We start from the raw sequence: 22335 nt of genomic DNA, 5'->3' as shown, positions 1-22335 counted from the left end.
AAAATCATTGAGGGGTGTTGTACATAGTCAACTACAATTGTTTATCGATGAAATGTATTAGCATATCAAAATATCTTCGATTGATAAAGGTATACATTAAAGACATAGAGTTGTTTTCTGCTTACCATGTTCATAACTAATGAAACTGACTTTATTTCATTTTTTTTACAATTATGCATTTTATTTGATGTAATTAGATTTTCAGACATACAGTTCCGATTTTTTAAATTAAATGTAATAGTTGACGCAGTGTAGATGTATTGCACGTCAAGAACAAGAAACAAAATTTATTTAAAAATGCAGATTTGATCAACAGTGTTAGCCCGTGTAACTTTTCTTCGTGTACTTGGCTATTTCCGTGAAAAATCACATTTCCATTATTTCAGTGACCATATTTCTTGATTTGTAGCGAAGGTAACGGTTCATTTTTAGCGTTGCTTTCCTTCGCTAGCAAAAACAGCCAATTTACGCAAGACTTTAATCGTGTCAGTAACTCTCATCTTTTGTTTCTATTTTATTCAGGATAGAGAAACTCCTCTCGACGTTGCTGATGGCAGAAAGGTGAAGTCATTGTTAAAAGTAGGTTTATTTCATTCGATTCAATACGCCCTAAATGATTCTTAAATTGAACTAAATTTCTTATGTCGGGAGTTGATATTTGCTTCCACTTCGGCGATAAGAAAACAAATTAGACAGCGTTGTTCGTCTTACGTTTGCAAGGAGCCTTGTAGGATGATTTAGATATACACAATACGATACGTGAAGGGATCACAGTTACTTTCTAATGCATTCTTACCGAACTGTCACATACGACATGTTCAAGACAACATCATGATGTATAATTGGATGTGACCTGGTGCTATGCTAAAAGTTTCCTGTCACGGTTAACACATTCGTCAATGGAAATTTATCGTTTACTGACGTTGTTGTGACGGAAAAAAGAGAGGTTGAGATTGCATCCGTAGAGAGAACGTAACGTATACGTAGAGCGGCTACGCGTCCTAACGCGTAACGTTCTGCACAGACTAAGACTTGACTGGCCCTGTCGCTTGTTAGCTTTCCTCGGCCGCAGTAACTGGGTGGCCGAGCAATGTCCACATGTCCATGTGTCACCACGTTTACCTAACGATCTACCACAGCCTATCACAAATGCGAAAGTCTACTGAAGTATTGCTCTGTTTTGATCTTTATATGCCATCCTAGATTAAGACGCGTGAGTACAGACTCATACACCCGACTAACACAGTCACATTGTCTAAAGGATTTTGCTCTGATATCAGATTACAAGGACACAAAGACAAAAAACTTGAAAATACAGAAATCTTAATATGTGTTGGAAAAACTGTGTAAAGCCACTGATGTAAATCAAATGACAATGTTAATTTAAGTTTAAAACTGAATGTTATCGGCAGTGTAGTGTGGATGCGACGTCTTTCGTCGTCTGCGAGTGCACTGCAAGAGGTTCTTTGGTTTATTCAGCGCAACTTTACCTAAAATATCTTAAAATCAAACGGCGATCGATAAAAAAAAGAGCAACAATATAAATCGAAAGGAATGACAGCTTTTAACATCAAGTCTATGGGGAAGCGAGCGTAAAAATCGCTCTGGATCTGAAAAGGTGTACGTTAAAAGTGGCCGTTTCACATAGAAAACGATTGCCAAACGACAAGAGAACGTGTGACATCATCGTTCACCTTCCGTTCCCGTACGAAATCTTTAACTCTCTAATGAAAATGTTAAGTAACTGGCGAACTTACACGATATCACAGCGCTTATAATTTGAGTTTGGAGTTTCAGTGTTTAGCAAACACAGATTTCATGACTATGAAGTACAAGTTGTTTTACTCTAACGCACAAAATCAAAGTATGTATCGATTGCCGTACGTTCTCTTATCATATAAAATTAATACACTGTAGCAGAACTTTTGCCATCAGCAAGATATAGTGATCGGCCACTGGACCCTTGACCGTGAATCGCTGGTAAACTAACGGTGATTGGGACATCAGCAGAGCAAATATTTTTGCAGTCTGGGAGCGATTGAGTTATTCGGGTAGGCATACAGTAGTCTGGTTCCCTGGCCCATTTTCCCCGGTAGAGGGCGTGGGGAAATATAGGGTCAGGTACCGGCAAATGTAAACATGGACGCTATTGGGTTAAAATAAAACAAGCTGTGATTGGATGAAAGTAACACTTGTAACTTTTCTCATGTTTCTTGGGTTTCGCACTTTCAGGCTCACTTGACACCAACTTCTTGTTTGTACCACAAAGCCGTGGAGGTAGAAAGAAAGACTTTTTACCTCCATGATTTAGCCACTGTGATTTAGCACACCTCTTGATACTTTTAGAACGTCGACATGATGCCTGGCATTTTTCACGAAATTCGGACGCCATTCTATCCATCGAAATCAATCGTCGTTCACTGTTCCAACAAAGTTTGCTTTCAATTAGCTGTGATATTGCAGCAGTACTTGTGGCGTGTATATAACGTGCTCGGGGTCATTGGGGTCATGCCACAGTCGGCGATGACCTCAATGACCCTAGCGCAACAAGTACTGCTGCGATATCACAGCCAGCCTTCAATCACCTCTATTTCCCCGTACTTCTGGATTAATTCTTTCAGTTTGTGTTTCCCGTCTCGTGCGCCAATGTTTTTGGTTCGGATACCAGTGTTCGAACATAATTCTGATCCAGTCGAATTTTGACCGGCGTTTTCATGGTGGCAGCCGTATTTGTTGTAGCACGTTCTGTCAGGTTACTAACCTCCGCCATCTTGAACAAAATTCTGTTAAAGATGGCTACCCGGTACCTGACCCTATATTTCCCCACGCCCTCTACCGGGGAAAATGGGTCAGGGAACCAGACTAGGCATACAGTGGAATAAGGTTGATTTCGGCCAAAAAAGAAAAAGTAGTTTTTCTTGCGCGATCCAAATGGGGACCACGGTCGCCGTGTTTTCCTAAGAAAATAGAAGGGCTGTGGTTGGAGCGAATCAATATAAATACAAAGTATTATACATATGATACTTACCAGTACCGGCTTTTAAGTGAGAAGCTTTCAGATTCAACTCCAAGAAGCCATAAAATAAAAAAAAAGATTAAAAGTAGGCCCTGTTGCTATCTCATTTTGTCATAATTCTAATCTGGATGAGAAGGATGTCCCTATGAGATGATATGATTCTATTATATTCAATACAACAAACTACAGTGTTGTCTTTATTTTGCAAATAAATATGACACAATAATAAATTTGTCAAGGTCAGTCCCCACTGTTTTACGAAAGAGTAGATAATAAAATATAGATCATCAGGAATGAATCAAATCTTTATTCTGTTGCAAACTGGTACGATTTTCCTTCTATTGTACCACCACTCTCTTGCATTGGAGAACACCAACGAGCAGAAACTTATGAAGTTTGGCGTCTACTGTGACATATGAAACATTTTTAAATGTTTATTCATTACATTGTAAAGAGGCGATAGGCCTTGAAAGCGGAAACTAGTACCTGCAGAAGCCTTCCATAGATGTGTCGGAACATAGGGTTGTCGGAACATAGGGGTGTCGGAATATAGAGGTGTCGGAACATAGGACTGACACCTTCAGTGTGACGTTTGACTAACGGTTGTTGCCATACCATATGCATTTGGTTCTGCTTCGCAGGGCTGTGTATATAGCCGGTAAACACAGTCCTGCATTTTTTCGCCTTTGAGTAATCGATCGAAAGAACGCACAATACAAAAGGAAGAACGTACGTCCGTGGAAAGGCAACCAGCAGTGATCTCCAGCAATTGATAGTTCACGAAATACAAAGACATTGGTGGTGATAAAGCGATTGTTTTCGAAGTTCAAACGTAAAAGGGCTGAGAGAGATATTTTGATTAGCAGCATCGACAGTAAAGAACGTCTGGGTATGTTTTGGCAGGACCAATTGAGTCTCACTCTGAGAAAATACAGCTGCATTGCAGTTGTCGACGATGAGTATGAATGGAATGATGTTGATCGACGTTGAATAATAAAAGGCAATCAAAATGTCACTGCAATAATTGTATCCGCTTTACGAGTACCGCGAGTGTCATGATTAGGCCACGCTGCCTACCGGCGTAGCCAAAGCCTGACACTCGCCATACTCGTAGGGCTACCCATGGACCGCGTGTCTGCTTTTTTCTGTCGCGTTGACTTTGCAGCACATACCCCGGTCGGCGGCCACAGCCGGTAGGAGAGAAAAAATCCAGCATACGGCCCATGGGCTACAATTATAACTACTTTCAAAACCGAGGACACGCCGGTCACAACTTATAGCGAATTAGAAGCTCGCTCTGAGCTACGTGTCTGGGCTCAATACACATAATTGTAGTCATTCCGATAAAGACTAGCTCCTATGCTGCATTTATTTCGATTTTCCCAACAAAATAAGTCATCCGTAAAAATAACGGCGCTTGTTGTTACAACGGTCGAACCTTGCGGTGGGGATGACCACTGTAAGGTAGTATGCTCTGTTAGCTTCCCTCCATGGGATGACCGGGCTGCAAAGTTTCCAGCGAATCAAACGCCTGAATGGGGAAAAATACTGTGATTGTTCGAGAGGTAAAACCTCTGCTACAGTGTTTTTAAACACTCCGCATGATAGGAGAATGTGCGGCAATCCACACATCCTTTGATGTTGTGTGTCAATGTTAGAAAATACTTGTAGTTCACAGTCAAGAAATCCATTTGTGCTAAACACTGAAACTCCAAACTCAAATGACAAGCGCTGTAAGCTCCTGAAATTGGATATTTGTATCATAGAATTGAATTGTTTGTGTTATTTTACAAGAGTTCCTTTTCATCACCAGGTCAAATACTTTTTCGCCTTCATGCATATTTTATGGTACAGCACGTGACAACATAGGGCAGTGTTGCAGCCAGGAATTTTAAACCAGGGGACACTATGTCCCACTATCGTTTATTTTGGGGGACATTGTGCATATTTTGGGGACAACATGAGTCAGTTGTCAATCAAATTTTGTATTTTTTGTAACAAATTAATTTCACTGAAAAAATCCAAGCTATCCGGACCGCGTTGCTATGATTGAATTCCAGGCAATTGTAGCAGTATACGTATCTGCCGCCAATCACAGCTCAGACGGACTACAGTCAAGCAAATTATGATATCAAGTGCAGTGTTTTAAATACTTTTAATCGTAGCCAGCTCCAAAAGGACGTAAGTGTATGCCTCAAAATAATATGCAAAACAAAGGTCATCGTCAGTAATAGATATTACTGGCAGACTACACCTAATACAGCGGGACTCAAGAGTGCGCCCGAGGTGACCCACTGAATGCAAGAATATGGGACAACGGGTTTCATTTAGGGACATTGTCGCAAGGACGCGTCCTGGCTGCAACACTGCCTTAGGGGTACGGCAATGCTGGCAAATCGATGACGTTTGAACACCCAAAATCTGTAAAGTTAAATGACAAACTGTATAAACGCACAATATTAGGATTAGCGACGCATCGTTCTTAATGATATTTAGAATATTCACCACTTTTCGCCTTATCGTAACCTGAATTTGTTACTGTACCGTTTCAATTTTACACATGTCTTAATTACTTTGTTTTGTTATGCAATAAAATGTGACTGACATCATCGGTAAACATACATCACCAAAACAATCTGCACAAATAAAATTATGAGAAAAGACAGTCCACGAGTCGCACAAGCAGTGTACACACTGCCGTGTTATGAAACGAAAAAGTCTCCGATGTAGTCGCTAACGGCATTTGTATAGATGTTTCTATCGTTTGTATCAGTAAAATATATTACACAGTTATGTGTCAACATCAGAGCATATCATATATTTTCAAGCTGATGATATTTGAATAACGTTGCCTTAAGAGTATTCATTGGTTTCCCATTGAGAGTATCGGAACAGAATCTGAGTACTTACATGTCCCATGTTACATGACTTGTGAAAATTCCGACATCACCTGCACTGATTTGGTTGAGTATCATCAACATACATTAGGCAGGACATTTTAACACTGGCGCGATTTCATAACATCTGAAGCAGTAATTAAACTTTGCCTACAGCTAATTGTATTTTAACTTCACGAAGAGTGTTTGATGTCGTTATAAACAAGGGGAATCCGACAGTGAACGTAGCAAATGTTAGCGCTCTGCAGGTGTTTCATTGTAGTGGTCATACAAAGAAATATATCTCAGTGTTAGTATACAAGTTACCGTTCAACGAAAAGTAAATACAAAGCATAACGTTTTTGTACTTTCAATCCAAGAGCATTTACAAAATCATTTAAAGTTTGCTATTTGCATATCATCAATATGTACATTCTCTGAAAGTTTTCTCCTTCCTACAAAAGTCACTTTCCTTTTTCAGGCCGCAAAGAAAAAGGCAGAGTTCAGTGTACTGATGCAAAAGCCAGGGATTACAAGAAACAGTAGCAGACTAAGTGTGTGCGGATATGGTGGTGTTGGCAAAACTACACTTGTAAATGCTTTACAAAGGGTAAGGAAAGAGAGAGAGAGAGAGAGAGAGAGAGAGAGAGAGAGAAGAGAGAGAGAGAGAGAGAGAGAGAGAGAGAGAGAGAGAGAGGAGTGCCATTCGGAATATTACCAATTTGTTAGTTTGCAAATAAAACGGTTTAGATGTAGCACAATATAATTAAAAGATATAATTAAAAGTTGTCCTCCTAGAAACAGAATTCTCTCAAACACAGGCGTCATTTTGCAAACCGTTTGAAAAGGTTGGTAGATGGATTTTTTAATTTTTAACTACGTTCATAAAAATGATGATGCCGAAGCGTTTTGATTGTATTTGCACAAAGATATATTTATTGAATGATGCTAGATTCTCAGTGACGAATATTACGATATTGCTCGTAATCAGCATAATCAAAAGCGTTTAGTTTGTACACTTTGAAAAAATAAGAAATGACAAGAACGGTACTTTTCTGTTGTTCGTGTAAGAGTTCGCATAAAATGTGAAACCATTTAGACCTCAAATACAAATTGACACTTTAATTATAGACAGGTCTATAATTTACCCAGCGTTCCCTTTATGTCTTGTGAAACCCACCAGGGTTTTTGGGAAGCATACTTTACTCGTCGATCGGAAGAGAAGGCACCTTCTGAAGACGAGGCCACGCATATTCCAACGCCTGGTATTGACGTCAACATGGTCAATATACCACAAGCTGGTAACTACATTGTCTGGGACTTCGCTGGACAACCGAATACTACGTGACCCATAATATGTTCTTAAGGGCGAACGACATGGTGTTTATAAATGTTTTCAAAGTCATGATGTTATTGATGAATTTGATGGAACACTTACGGAGAAGGCAAGTTAATGAAGTCTACGATTTTCATATTACAATGCTAAATTTGAGATCAACATATCCGTAAATTGATATTTCTGCATTCATGGTGTACTAATACACAGGGTTCGAACTTACAACATACGGTATCCAGTCAACTTAGAAGGAAGCAACAGACGGAGCTGCTTTGCCAACTCCTCACTCTCAAAACAGATTTGTTCTTTAACCGAGTCTACAATTATTACATTTTTTCCGACTGTGACACCCCAACAAGTTGTAAAATTCATAAGCACTCTTGCTCATACACCAACTATCACAATCACACACAAACTTTACCGAAGCAATGATTAAAAATCTTTACTGGGCGAAAGACAATTCTGCCCTTCATATCTTCAGCTACGTCGGAGAATATTTAACTACATTATTGAACCTAATGACTCATTCGAAAGAATATAACTCTTCGTATCTTCAAATGATTAGATGCTGACATGGCCGAGATTCATCAAGTCTAGAAGATCTGATGACCAAAGTAGCGACAACAAACCGACGGTAATTTTAGTGGCAAGTGGTGCTGATCATGTGACAGAGTCTCGACGTCATCGTGGTGAGTAAAATACATAATGAAACTATATTTTTTCACAAATTCCATTGGTATTAAAGGACTGTTGCAAGAAACATGTCGACTTTGTTACAATTGAACAGTCAACTGCTGATATAACACTCAGCACGTTGTTAGTTCCCGTTCAGATGCTTAGAAAATAAAATAGATATGGGAACCAAACCACGTACATGCCTATTCACACACACACACACACACACACACACCACACACACACACACACACACACACACACACACACACACACACACACACACACACACACATATATATATATATATATATATATATATATATATTCTTATGCTTGTACTTTCCTGTATCACAAAAAGTGTACCTAGTCACACACCAGTCAGCGAAAACAGAAGCATTTCAATGTGGAAGTTGATCGCGGTGCCTGACCAATTTTTTGTAGTCTTCGTTAAAAGACAGACACATTTTTACAATTTAAATGACATTATTGTTCATAAGGTGAACTGCAGAAAGAATCTGTTTACCTTATCATTCAGTTAATTTACTCATAGGTGTTGAAGTCCGACACCTACTTGGTACCAATAATGTACATTGTGTTCTCACATGTATGCCTAGACAAATGAAATAACGATGCATGTAATTACTTTGACTTGAAGCAATCAAGATCGTAGAAGACATACGGACAGAGATTCAGAACATGTTTGGGGAATACTTGAACATAGTGGATGAAACCTTTCTGCTCAATTGTCATGATTCCCGACATAAGGATATCACCAGACTTAGAAAAAGTCTGACAAATGCCAAGGTACTTTTTGAACACATTCAAGCGAAGAAGTGATCATAAGTTGCAAGCAAATCAAAGGTGCAATCAAATTTGAACACTTCGGATAATATTTAAAAATGTTGATGTAAATAATAGTTATTTGGAATGCCACATCGTTTAGCTTTACCATAACAGTTTTTTCCAAGCCGTTGCCTACATTGGAAAATCATTTATAACCTTTTTAATTTAAAAGTTCTTCCCTGTCGCTGAGGGTTAACTCACTTTGATTCGTCCATAGGCCTTTTATTCGATTTCTAAGACACTCTTATTAAATTTCCATCCCACAAATATTTATTTTAGCCCGTAACTGAATCTACCAGAGTAAGGCAATTGTGTTTTCCGTTATACACAGATATTATGTAATTATAAATTACAGACTTGTTTGGCTGTTGAATTATAATCATAAAAAATCAATAAATTTCGCTCAGAAGACAATAAGTTCAAAATTAACCTATCATAAGGAACGTATTGAGTCTCCATTGCCATTATGTTTTCAGCGAGAAGAGAAAATACCTAAACTCTGTGCGAAGATTGCAGACAGTAAGAACAAATGGCATATCAACGAGAAGTTTCCAATATTGTATTGGCATGCCTATATGGAACAAGTGAAGAAAATATATCCATTGGTGGAGGAAGATTTCCTCAAAACGGCTACATCTTATCTTGACAATATCGGAGAGGTACAGATTTCTTTAAAAATTCGCATAAACTTCATTCATTTCTCTATGATCACAAAGTCGCGATTTTTGTGACGACATAATCTCCTAAGCCCCACTATATACGAGTAACAAACCTGATAAAAGAAAATCGATATTATTCTTGTTATGAATCTTCTTTGATAATATAATACATGTCACTGTCTATTCTGCCGAACAATCACGCCTACGGACCACCGTACAACTGATATTTATCTATCCTGTCTAATAACATTACTCTTTAAAACTGGCAAAATATAAACTGGCTTTTCTCTTGTGTAAATAGTCTGAGCTAGAATTTTTTTTGTGAAGCAAACAACTGTGGTTCACTTTGACATTAAAATATGTTTCTTGTCTTGATATTGGATAATTCTTAGGGTATTCAGCAGCAATATTCTCATAATTCAAAATCTTCTGTATGTGTTATGTGTACTTTCAAAACTGATCGTTGAGTATCATGATAATCTTTAAGTAGTAATGGTAAGCCTTACTTCAATAAAGTCTCAAAATTACCATTTATTTTCCTAAATTTACGAACATTTTATTTGCAGCTTCTGTTTATCAAAAATCCGAACGGCGATGACATCATAGTCCTCAATATTCAGTGGCTATGCTCCAGAGTTTTTGGACCAATGCTAGCCACTGACATTTTCCTTCAATACAACAAGAAATTACGGATGAATAAGAGATTCTACAGTCGAAGTGACATCGACGAAGTCTTCAGTGAATTTGCCGATACTGAATTACTTCTAAACCTGTTGAAGATTTTCGAGCTCGTCTTTGAAGTTGACAACAGCCCTTCAGTACCTGGTAGCGACGTGCAGTTTATCGCGCCCGCGTTGTTGGTTGAAAACATGCCAGAATCACAGTGGAGAAAGGATTCATCCAAACAAATCTATTTCGGTCGCAGAATCCAATGTCGAGATGAAACAGATAGCTTCTCACCTGGATTATTTCCACGACTACAGGCAAGACTTTACAATCATTTCCGTGACCTAGGTCAGACTCCCAGTGGAATATGGAAGAATTGTATTAAAGTTTGCTATATGGTTGAATGTTTGGTGTACATGACCAGGGGTTGGAGGGCCATTCACATCTGCGTCAGGGCAAACTACGAAGAAAAGATCGGAGACTGCCACAACCTAATGGAAAAGGTATTGAAGACACAGAAGATGTCTTAGAAATCTGTTGTCCTGGTAGTGATATCGAGAGTCGTGTTCTTAGCGCTCATTCGTTAAGGAGTGACATAGACCCGGACAAAGCTAAACACTACTCAATTCAGAAGATTGTGGAAGCGGAGAGAAAAGGTGTCAACGTCTATGACGAGGAAGGTGGCGACGAAGATGCAACTACTGATTTGCTTTGCGCCGGATATGATACCACACTGCTCCGTGCTCTGGAATACGAATGTGATGTCAAGTGGATAAATCAAGAAACACTGGAAAAATTCTCTATGATAATGGATATAAAGAGAGAGATGGCAGGTGACTATGGGACAATGGCAGATCTAATGGGTATACCACCAATCAAAGTCCGGGGTTGGGAAGGTAAATCTTTGTCGATGTCGATTACAAAGCATATATTATCAGAATGGTCCAAACGATGGGAAGAGCGAAAGAAACGTGGAGGATCACCAACTGATGGCGCCATAATGTATGAGAGTACCTTCAGCAATTTGGTGAAAATTCTGAATGATGAAAGCTGCCGCGTAGAGCAAGCTAGAAAAGAGATAGTCGACATGTTTCAGCGGCTTGGAGTTTCAAAAGGGGACCTCAGCGTTACAGAAAGATCCTATCGTGATTAAATAAAAGGACATATAAGACAGGGTTAAACACGCCCATTTTCAACACGATTTATCAGCAACAAATGTCATTAAAGTTAATTCATTCAACAGCACGATCATCAACTGGCCTGCATCAACACAATGACACAGAGAGACAAACATTCGTTCCTTTTCATCACATTTGTGAATCCCACTTATTACGATAACTGTGACTCTATGTGACTCTACTGAAACCTAAAACCTAAACGAATTATACTTATCAGACATAGTGGTAAAATCAAATAATAGTATTTTATAGTATGTCGTTCTATAAACAAAAGGAATTTCTCGCAATATAAAAAAAATACTTTTAATCTTCCGTTTTCGACGTTGATCTTAAGAACTGAAAACAGTTCACATTCAAATAATGTGTTGTTGCATTTGTGTGTCGTACCAAGATTGTACTGAGATGTTTCAGTTGTAACCTTATTGCTTGGGCTGTTGGAAGTATATTAGATTTGTGTTTTGCTCAATTATACTTCTATCTTCAGTTTGGAAAGTTTGTCACCTAACGTATCTGAGGCTTTTAAAAAATTGTTACAGCAGTGTTCTGATCAATAACATTTTAGTATGAACAATTTGTCATATTAACATGACAAACATCAATATGACCAATATTTATTGGTTGTAGACTGCGTTTAGTCTTCGTACTCCAATCAAAAATGAATATTCTGAAATTGTGTTTGCAATGTTCGATTATTTGGTAAGTTGCTTGGAAAAAACATTGAGGACTTCCATGCCGAAACATTGTCTGAAAAATATCAATACAAACCTTGGTGTCCTAAGCGTAATATCACAATTCTTAATTAATTTTTATAGTTATAGTTTTTACGATGTTCAAAGTCGATAAAAGTTATTATGTTAGGGTTTAAAAATAAGTGCCCAAGTTACCGGTGCCTTCTCAAACAATCACAGCAGCCTTTCTAAAGGCTTACTCGATAATGTCAGGCGGGTGGTTATTTCCTACATTCGTTTCCAATTATTGTTAGATCTGCAAGTATATATTACTCTTTGTGAATAGTTATGTATGTGTGTACGCAAAAATAAAGTTTAGACGTGTGTTATATTATAATATCAGATACTTATGTTCGGAAATGCGTATATAACGTTTAACCTGTTATCAGTCAATCAGCGTTATTGTTGCCACTAATTAGCCTATAATTTTTCTGTTAATGTCAGAGACAAATACATTATTATTTGATAGTTTTCGAGATTTCTTACAAACAATATATTTCACATTTTACACAGGACAGTCTTTTAAGATCTAGTATAGTTCAAAATTGTCTGCCACGTAGAATCAAAGTTGAAACAAGTTAACGTATGTACCAGCACAGAAAATGTTTAGATAGGAATGTAAAGAAGATAGCAAAGGCAATGGACTTCGAATTAAATAAAAATACATTAGAATAAAAAGAGTTCTGGCATCGCATTTCAACTTACTCCTTTATGTTACATCTGCTTGATGGAGATTGATCGTTGCACTTATATGATTCCTATGCATAGAAGTTACTTAGATTCCCAGTCGAAAAACGAATTCTTTTTAAAAATTCTTTGTCTCAATTTTTAAAATTGTCCATCAAGGTGAATGTGTCCCGAAACCATTATCAGAACTTCGACTTGTAACGATTTGTCATCCAGTACAAAATAAGAGAGGGAAAGTCGGTGTAAAATTGAATAATTTTTCTATCAAACATCATTAGAAACTTTGAGCGCATATATCCGACATCCCCCAGCTTCATATAAAATGATGTTTTTGTAAGAAGATTCTAAAACCAGTTTTTTTCAATACTACCGCTGAGTTGGAACTTATTTATCAGCAATTTTTTCATTTCAACATTTATTGTGAGAATCTTTAATTACCTCCTTTGCTGTTTTTAGGTTAATCTCTTATTCAGCTTGCTTTTTCCCTTTGGTTTTAATTTCGCTTTTTCACCGAATTAATTTGTTTTATTTTAGATATTTTATTTCTACCTGACTAAGTGTTGTGTACGGACCGCTGCAACAAAGTGTGTAGGGGTCTTTAAACAATACATTATTGCTAGTATTTTTATTGTGGTTCTTGCATTAAAAAACAAACACTGCAAAAACGCTAGTACAAAATTTATGCCGCATCAGAGCCTCGCGTAATTGCACTCATGAAAGCTAGCATACTAGTTTATTGGTACAGTCCTTTAGTGGCACAGTACACCCTTCGTAGGATCTAACTGGATGTTAGTGATCTCTAATTTAACCCCTGTGGTTGAGAGGTCAGACCTAAGCTTTGTTGTGTTTTAATAGTGTTTGAACCGAGTTTTCGATAAACATTAGGGTCATTGACCACCTAGTATATGCTGCTGAAAGCAGGCTATTCAATGATATAAAAACTCAGTTACTATGACAATGCTTCTGTGAGGCCTACCTTCTGAATTTCTTGGTGTTCGTCAATTATGGCATTACAATACAAATAGTGTTTATTTGTTTTCACATGTTAAATGTGAATGTAACACGCCTGTAATGGTGGTTTATCACAGAGTTCTCTCTCCAGCAAGCATCTTTCAGAGTAAGGCCAATATTGTGTCACCAAGGGATATGAACATAGTATATAGCTGCCCTTTAGGGTCAAGGCAATATCAAACATTGTAACAACATGATTACCTTTGTCAGTAGGTACGCTGGTAATAATCGCAGTATTATGTACTTGTTTGCTATTTATTGGTTTGTAAGCTTGAAAATTAGGTCAGAGGCATTAGTGCTTATTGTATAAATACTATTCTAACACGCCACATGCTCATTCCGTGTCGCGATTCGCTAGAATACGTCACGTGACGAGAAAATAGATACGTCTAGTCCCCACCGGATCGACAAAAGTGACGTCAGAGGGTATTTTTTGAAAAGCTATTTCCCTAGGGAAATAGATCTGACCAAATTTAGAAAAATGCCCGGTCGCGTGACCGCAGTGTCGTCTGCAGCTTTGCAACAATGGTGACTGGAACGTGATGTGCGTCCGGGATTACATTCTCTAAAACAGATTTTCCAATATTGTCCAACATTCCAACAGAGTAGGAACTTGTAAAGCCCATCGACGGAAAAGATTAAAGTGCAACTAAGGATGTCGCTAGGTATGCTTAGAATATTTTTTGAAAGAAAATTGCACCACGTACAACTGAAACCGCTGTGGAAACGTCACGCAGTAAACTTGTCACAATGGATTGTCGCGGTGCAAAATATCAAAACACATTAAAAACTGTACAACAATACAACATGAGCTTGTGGTGTGTTATAAACACCTATAGCCTGGTTTTACTCGGGCTATAGGGCTCGTCTATTACCCCTCGCGGCCGTGTGTTACCAGAAACACATCGCTATACCCCTCGGCCTACGGCCTCGGGGAATAGCGACGTGTTTCTGGTAACACACGGCCCCTCGGGTTAATAGACGGGCGTTATAGCCCTCATGATCAGGCAATAGGTGTTCACTACACTACAAACAGTTTTGACAGATGTGTGAGTCACAGAGTGTCACCTTATAACGCTCCCTTGCTGCAGTGTAGGACCGCTCATAGTTGGATGAGCCATGTGACGGTGCAGATATAGTTTACGGTGTAATATTTGACCGAGCAAAACAATGGGTGAAAAAACCGCTATTTTTTTCCCACGCATATTCAGGATCTAAAAGTTTTAATGTCAAGCTTTCTTAATTCTTTTTTGGAGTCAACATTCTATCGGCAGTATCATAACGTCTTCTTTGTATTCGCATACAACTTCTCTACAAGTCACTTTATTCACCAAAAAAATATGCCTGTAATGTTCACCACTTGCAAAGAGATCGTCCATAATTATTTAATTTCCGCTGTACAAAGTAGCAAGATCAAGCACAAGAGTTTTATTGTCAGACATTTTCATCTTTTGTCTCCTGACAACATATGTAGACGAGAATATAAATGTAAGACGATATCTCAACGTGAACTAGCAGGCTCAAGACCTGTAATAGGTTCCCACAGGCCACCAGAGTAGCGTCAATCTAAATTTTCCTATTTAAAAAACATTCGGCGGAACAATTCATGTTGACCAATGTCATCTTAAGTACTGAGTCTGACTTTTTTCGTCTGGCCAAGTCCTTCGAAATTTTGAGTCGGTGATGAAAATAGCGCCCTCTGTGGTATTTGGAGACATTCGTGGCATAATTTCCATGTACCTTATGAGGCTGTGTATCACCACAGAATGCTGTAGCCATCTTTCACAACAGTGCGCATTTAGATTCAAGTAGAAATGACTTTTGCAAAGCTGTTCCAAATCTCGCTTGAAAACCAGTGGAAACAGCCTCGGTAATAAATTTGTAGTATGACAGAAGATTAGTGGCTGTTGATCTGCGCGGAAGAAACCTATGCTGAGAATCGTGAATAGTACTTCTAACGTGATTGTAAATATACTTATGAACTAACCCTCAAAAATCTTGCTAAAAATTGGCAAAAGAGATATCGGTGTATAGTTTGTGACATCGTTTCTAGCACCAGACTTAAAAATCGGAACAACATTCGCGATTTTAAAGGCAGACGGAAAATAGCCAGCACTGAGAGACTTATTAAAAATAATGCACTTAACTCATCTGTGCACTGTAATAAAATTGTGGGCGGAATTTTGTCTGGGCCGCATGCCTTACTACAATCGACCGTCTTCAGAGCCCTAGAAACTTCTGTCAACTGTAAAGTGCAAATTACTAAAAGTGTCATTTTTGAAAACCTGACAGGATGGGACATCGGTAAGATCAGAATCTGCACAATATGTGCTCAAAAATAACAACGGAACATATCCGTGATATAATCGATGGTCGAACATTGAGAATCGTTATAGCATAAAGTTGAGGGGAAAGAAGAACATTTACGTTTGCATTTAACGAATGACCAAAAGCGTTTAGAATTATCGACAATCGACTCCTGGATGTTGTTGATAAACTCTGCATAAGTAGCACGCTGTAGATCTTTGAATTGGGCACGTAAACGAGAAAAGGTCAGGTAGTCAGAATGCTTGCCTGTACGTTTAAAACGGGAATGAGCTTTACTTTTCTCGCGCAGCAAGAGAATCATATCAGTCGTGTAGCATTGTGGGTATTTACGTGAACGAATTCTGGAGATAGAAACGCTGTCTTTGATTGCTGCGTACAGAAAATCATAGAAGATCTGCACGCAGTCTTCTACCTCGAATGAATTTAAGATATTTCAGGGAATCAATTGCAGCTGCTTTCTAAGGTGATCAAAATCAGCCTTTCTATAATTAAAGACAAATTTATCAGCAGACTTTACACCTTTGTCAACTTTACATGAGAGATGGCATTCCAGCGGTAAATGATCTGATTGCACAGCCCCTCGCACACGCTAACTGACACGCCTGTGTCATTAGCGCAAATTAGGTCAAGAATATTGGAATTTCTCGTACAATTATAATTTAATTGGAAAAGATTGTGCTCCGAAAGATTTCAATAAATTTATCTGATTTAATTGAATTCCAAGTGACCGGTTCAGCAACATTTCCGTCGTGTTGACGCCAAATGATATCTGGGAGATTAAAGTCTCCACAGAGATAAATAAAATCATGCTGTTTAGCAACGCTGATGACACGAGAGATTGATATCTCCACTTTGTCAAGCAAATCAGACGTTGCATCAGGTGAAATATCAACAACACCAACAAAAACACTGTAACGACGGAAAGGTTGCATTAACCACAGAATTTCTAACTCATCAGTTTCCAAATCAGGTTTGTGGATACTAGGCAAACATTTGTTAAAAGCTAACAGCACGCCACCCCCCGGGCACCGCCCCGAGATTTAGGAGTGACATGTGCATGTCTGTCTCTATCTTTGTGGTAAATGATGTAATTATCATGTAAAAATTCTGAGTCATTAACACCACTATGTAACCAAGTTTCGGTGATGGCAATTAAGTCAAAAGCGCCATCACTGAAAAACATTTTGAACGAATCAAGCTTGTTACAAATACTCCGAGTATTCTGATAATACAATCTGACAAAATCATGAGAGATAACACCTTCACCGGTTCTGTTTTCAGCCACTTGCGTATTTGTTAGTAGCGAATCGTCTGTGTTACCTTGTATTGAATGCAGATCAGAACCAGGATCGCTGTAGAAAGAGTCTGATGGGATAGGTATTAACGAATACTTTGTGCAGTTCCAATCTTCCTGAAATGCATCCCATAGCCTTGGGTATTCCGAATCGGTGATTCTTTTGCACCTCGTATGGAACCAGTACTCATATGTAGAACATTTCAAGCCGTACTGATTTTTACGCACTGTTTATTGCAAGCACCGCAAGGAATTTAGGCGGTCCAGGGTTAACCTGGATGTCTCCAGACAGAAGCAGATTCGAAATTCCACGTGTATTGGTGTGATCTTGCTTTGCAAATGATATTAAAGTTGCGATGTATAGTAAACAATTCTGGACTTGGAAAATTTGGCTGCACGAGGCCAGCTGTAGGTGATTGAATTTCAAGCAGCTGTTTTCACATCTCCAATGCATAAAATTAGACTGGAGAACAATAACAAGATTACATAATGCCGACAGCCCATGATGATGCTGGTGTTCATCATGCTGATGAACAAAATACCGAAGTAAACGAGTGTCGAGTACAGCGTAAAATCAAATGTTACCGTACCAGAATAAAAATGTTTTTGAATATGAACAAATCACTCTACATTAACAACAAATAAATTATATGCATTATAAAATTTCATCACATTTTTTCGCAAGTACACAACTTGATTGTTCTTTTAAAATTTGCCATTTTAATAAGCAGCGTCGTCTGTGTGTTTAAGTCTCAGCAATTCTGAAGTAATATCACGGTATGGTAATCCCAACTGCTGTGTATTGGTGAGGTCCCTGTCACACCTTGACAATTTAGCCATCGTATGCTGACGTATCAAAATTTCTCGAAAACGCTGTCTTGATGAACGCATTTCGACTTTTGCAAGTGATCAACTATAAATAAAGACACGTGTCAGCAATTATTTCCCCTACATTTCAAGTGGTTGGACGGGAGAGTCTAATATTGGCGACACACTGAACAATCATACACTGGATTCATGATGGGGTCCAGAAGCATTATGTCTGTGACAATTTTCAATAAACGTTTAAATGTTGGCTAATTAATTGAATATCTACGCCACGCTCGTTAAAGGCATTCTAAATTTGACTGCAACAAGTTCTTTATCATATGCAAGATAAAACACATCATTAATGAATAGCCTCTCTGAGGGAAAAACGCTTTAATAACAATATCAGTACACGTGACAAAATAAAGAAAACTTGTCATGTTTGATAACCGTGTTCAGTGAACCTATAGTGTACTATTTGTATAATGCATGGGAAATGCAAGCACGTAAAAATCACGTTGTTTAACAAATGGGATAATTTTATATGTATTTGGGGGTATTAGCAGGAATATTGATGGGCATGTACAAAATGTCATTCTGTTTGCTGTTTATATTGTGTAACGAAAGTGAGTGTTTAGAGAAAAACATCGGATGTATGAAACCTGTGCATGTACAATTTTGAGATGTAAATGAGTTGTACATTTATTTCTGCTACTTACAACGATAATGTTTGACCATGACTGCGATGAGTATATCATTCAAAATAACAATCTGGATTATGAACTGAAACCGAAAAGTACAGCAATGCAACGTATATCAGTCGTTGCAATGTCGGCGTATCCGTTACAGCATGGCGACCTCTCTGGTCGAGGTACGGTAACCCATGCCTTACGCCATAATCGTCCGTTCAATGAAATATTTATTCAATACGACGACACACATGATGTATAAGATCGCTTAGATGATTTTCTCGCACGTAATGCCTAATTTAGGGCACTGCGTTTTCAATGTTTTACCCTCTGCAAAGAGACGCCGCCCCAAGATAGTGATTATTTCTTCTCTGTTTACTGTCAATGTAGTTAGTTATTCTTTCTTCTCACTCGCGGTCTGTGCATAGCATGTGATCATGCAACTCAAATCTCAGCAGAACATCACAAAGTTGTAATAAAATGACTAAGACACTAGACCTCACCAAACTTCACCTTTAAACTGTTGAACACGTTACAAACACTGGATTCAAATAGCAGTTTCAAAGTCCTCATGATGGAATTTGTTTACAGTCAAAATTACACTGTGGGCACAGACTTTAAGCAGCTACATGGAAGACAGAGTTCAAAAAAACTGCCATCACAACGGCTCTGACTTACAAAGCAACGGGAAATTTTTTGAGGGCCCTTTAAATTTCGGAAACCGAACGAGTCCTCAAAACTCTTTGCCTAATGAGTTTTCCAACATAATACTGAAATTCGCTAAAATTCAAACAAAATGGAAATTCCAAACTACTTAGATCAAGCAAAAAGTACAGTAAAGAAAGGAGGTAGGTGATTTTCGGTTTATAATACAATTATTGGTACATGAGATAAAACTTTCCTCGCTTTGTGTTTAAACAATGCACCTCCTACGATAACAGCGGCTGGAAAAGTAAATTGAAATTGCCGTAGAGTGACTTACTGAAATAATGTGTGCTCGTAGCTTTTCTCAAATTCTACCACAGATTAGTCTTGCATTCGCTGAATACTGTAAACATTAAATACAGAGTATATTTTAATTAAAGGTGTCCTCAAACATTTTACTTTCATATTATGTAAACTGATTTGCATAATATACAGAAAAAACAAAAAACTAAGAGCGCCCTCTACACGGGGAACCACACATTGGGTGATATCGAATTAAAAACCCTATAGCAAAGTAACCATGTGTAAACATTGAGAATGGCTGCACAAAGTTGATAACACTAGGATTTATCAGCCGTGAAGATATAAGGGGTGACATGAAAGTGAGTTGATAATTTGCATATTTAATCAACATCCTTGTTTAAGGACATGTTTCGATAGGATTGATCAAACTTGACGACTCCTATTATGTGCATTGAAGATATTGTGAAATGTCATTAATGAAGTTTTTAGCATTTTGAGATCAGCTATTGCTAATTTGCATAGTTAACGACCTTTCTTGATTCGGGATATATATCTGAATTGACTCGATCAAATTTGACTCAACTTATATTGAAGACGCTATGATATTTCATTCTTGAAAGTTAGTTAACATTTGTACTTCAGCGATTTTTTTTGCATATTTAACGACCTTTCGTAATTAGGGACATAGTTTTACAGGTAAAACGTTAACGAGCTTATGAAACTTGGATAGTGAGAAGACGATCTCTGAAGGACATCGTGCATTTTCTTTTCAGTCATTGATAATTTGCATTTGAATGAATATTTCAAATAAGGCACATAAACCTAGAAGTACTTGACCAAAGCTTAAAAAGGCAGCTGTATCAGCTAATCGGTGACTTGTCTATTCAATAAAATTTTCAAAATTAGTGATAACTGGAGGAACTGACATTGCAACTATAATCTGTTTGTTTGTTTGTTATTTTTTAACTTCTATGACTTTCGTGGCATTGTAAGTCATAATTTAATTTAGTGCCTGTTGAATTTAGTGCCTGTTGAATTTTCTGAAGAAATCCTGTGTATTTTCGTCAGATGCATGTGTATAAACGGATTTCAAGTAATCATACGAGTCCCTAGGTATTGACATTGAAATACAAGTATACCAGATATCTTCATGTTAAACTTTACTTGGAATATTTACCTAGAAAAAAGCAACAACATACTTTATGTTGAAATCATTTCGTATGTGTATGCATTTTGCATTTTTGTATGTATGGAGTCTTTTGTGTATTTGACCACATTATGAAGAAGCAAATAAAAAAATCAATGAAATAATGCAAACGTCGTTAGAAATTGCAGTTATTGTACTTTTGTTGTACAATTTAACATTGCCTGACAAAGTACTGTTAAAACACGTGCAAACACACACCGTTTGTGAACATGTCAAAACCTTACAAAGGTTAAAGACTTACATGAAAACAGATCAAAATGAGCTGGATGTGAATAAATAAATAGATAAATAAATAAGTAAATAAATTAATTAAAAATAACTAACAAGGCTTGAATAAATAAAAGTTCATCGTAGATAACGTTTTTGTTGCCATGACAGACCATGGAAAACATTTCCGGATTTATGTTGATTATGATTAAAATAACGATCCAGGATTATCACATCGATGTGTCCCGTGTACTTCCAATTGATTTTATAACCCGATATTATTTGTCTTGTGTGTGCCTTCATGCCAGGCATCTGTATGCGCACCCTTAACGTATCCATTCAGGTATCAGCCTTTCGCAAAGTATCACCAAATTTTGAAGCTTTTTGCTTACGATACTACCGTGTTCAGTCCAGGGCTGTACACTTAACGTTAATACAATGACCGTCATGTATCTCCTTCTGATCTTACATTTAAAACTGACACCGATTTAACCACTGTCCTGGGTCACTTTTCAGGGAAAGTCATTAACATATTGCGCGGGGGTAAGATTTTTTAATCAAACGCAAAGTTCTCATTTTGCAAATACTGTCGGAATACAGCTCTACCTGGTCTCAATATCGAATGAAACAAACGAAGATTTTCATACTCTAAAATAACACAACCAGCGCATGTCATCGTCTCTTACTAAAAACAACTACTGGACCTACAAAGATATATTAAGTTTTATACATTCGGTGTGCACACTGAAATTTGCATCAAAATAGGTATATGCTTACCAAATTTAAAACTCACTATGAGGATTATTCTGATGTACAGTGGGTGCAGAATCTTTTCTCTCAATCAAAAAAGTGCAGTACTTCATGTCGACAGCTGTCATGTATCATGAATTAAAATTATTACAATTGAAAAATGGAAACAAATATTTCATAAATGTTAATATGCGGGATGACTAAAGCTTTGAATATCGCATGGCAACATAGAAGAAGACTAAGTTGTCCCTATTTGCAACATAATGCAGAGCAGAGAAAACGAAACAAAAGGAGAAATGATTTGATGTATTTGAAGTTTTTATAAGGTTCTAGTGTGCTGGGGACAAACGAGGCTGAGATCAACTCAATCAAAAACAATCAACCAGGAATTATAAATTGGATTAGACATGTAGCATATCGAAAGAGA

General features: G+C 37.7%; 2 protein-coding genes and 1 long non-coding RNA gene across 3 annotated transcripts in view; all 3 read left to right on the top strand.

Moving 5' to 3' along the window:
- LOC139127769 (26S proteasome non-ATPase regulatory subunit 10-like) overlaps positions 1 to 22335 on the top strand; it is a 534262-nt gene that overhangs the window by 30055 nt on the left and 481872 nt on the right. The gene's annotated exons all lie outside the window — the stretch shown is intronic.
- Positions 1 to 22335, top strand: part of LOC139127770 (gastrula zinc finger protein XlCGF57.1-like) — a 305983-nt gene that overhangs the window by 69758 nt on the left and 213890 nt on the right.
- Positions 7798 to 9364, top strand: LOC139127747 (uncharacterized). The gene is made up of 3 exons (XR_011551107.1): positions 7798 to 7917; positions 8562 to 8710; positions 9226 to 9364. It is a non-coding gene; the product is annotated as an uncharacterized lncRNA (long non-coding RNA).

This window comes from Ptychodera flava, unplaced genomic scaffold, assembly GCF_041260155.1.
Source record: "Ptychodera flava strain L36383 unplaced genomic scaffold, AS_Pfla_20210202 Scaffold_36__1_contigs__length_1797346_pilon, whole genome shotgun sequence".
Taxonomy (NCBI): Eukaryota; Metazoa; Hemichordata; class Enteropneusta; family Ptychoderidae; genus Ptychodera; species Ptychodera flava.
Note: the sequence above shows the minus strand (reverse complement) of the source record. Positions and strands in the feature narration are given on the sequence as shown.